Source organism: Sturnira hondurensis, unplaced genomic scaffold, assembly GCF_014824575.4.
Source record: "Sturnira hondurensis isolate 20B ecotype Veracruz unplaced genomic scaffold, ASM1482457v3 Scaffold0013447, whole genome shotgun sequence".
Lineage (NCBI taxonomy): Eukaryota > Metazoa > Chordata > Mammalia > Chiroptera > Phyllostomidae > Sturnira > Sturnira hondurensis.
This window is the reverse complement of record NW_028086078.1, coordinates 1-1034: the sequence shown is the minus strand read 5'-3', so window position 1 is coordinate 1034 and position 1034 is coordinate 1. Positions and strand designations below refer to the sequence as shown.

The window sequence follows — 1034 nt, the reverse complement described above, 5'->3', positions numbered from 1 at the left end:
GGGACTTAAGGGAGCGGTTGGTACAGACCTCACCCTCCCTCTGTCAGTGGAGTGATTTGCTTGTGTGGGATTCCTGACTCTGCCTCTTTCCAGATTGCCCCCAGGGAACTTGACAGTGACATTGGGGCACTAAGAGGAAGCTGATTTGCATAAAGGCCCTGCCCTTCCTAGTGGGTCTGAGAAGTAGTAAAGACCCTAAGATCCCACACTGCAGCCCAGGAGGTGAAAGCCTGTGCCCTGTGAGCGTCCCCACCATGGTGTGGACGGTGCTCCTGCTCAGGCTTCTGGCCTCTGGGTCAGGTCAGGGGAAAGCACTCTGAGTCCTGGGGGGCACGTAAAAGCATTGTCTCCTGGTGGCTGTTTTCTCCCTTAACAACACGTTCCTTTCTCCTGTTGGTTTTAGGAGCCAGTTCTGGGAATTTGGTGACCCAGGAGCCATCCCTGTCAGTGTCTCCAGGAGGGACAGTCATGCTCACCTGTGGCACTAGCTCTGGATCAGTCTCCTGTAGTAACTACCCCAGCTGGTTCCTGCAGACCTCAGGCCAGGCTCCCCGCACCCTGATCTACAGGACAAACAGCCGCCCCTCTGGGTTCCTGAGCGCTTCTCTGGGTCCTTCTCTGGGCCCTTCTCTGGAAACAAAGCCACCCTCACCATCCTGGGGGCCCAGCCTGAGGACGAGGCCGACTATCACTGTGCTCTTCATCTGGGCAGGGAAAGTGATGTGAGTCCACTGGAAAGTGCGACTGAAACCTCCTCGTAACTCAGGAAGGCCGAGCCACTACAGGCAGAAGAAAGGAGAGTGGGGGAAACGGTCATCACCACAGAAAGGAGCTCTATGGCCCAGTCCTCCCGGCCAGTGGTTTGTCACCATGTGCTCCTTCCGGTCCTTCTCAGGACGTGTCCATGTCTCCAGTGTGAGTCCTGAAAGCCTAGGCTTCCTCTCCCGCTCTCTGCCTATGATTATGGAGGGAAGTTAGCTCCAAACGCTCCAGCCCACAGTGAGTTTGAGCTGCCGCTGCTCTGCATCAGATTC

The 1034-nt window shown here is 56.5% G+C and overlaps 1 pseudogene; it reads left to right on the top strand.

Moving 5' to 3' along the window:
• The first annotated feature begins 254 nt into the window (after nucleotides 1-254).
• On the top strand, nucleotides 255-722 carry LOC118997760 (immunoglobulin lambda variable 8-61-like; annotated as a pseudogene).
• The last annotated feature ends 312 nt before the right edge of the window (nucleotides 723-1034 follow it).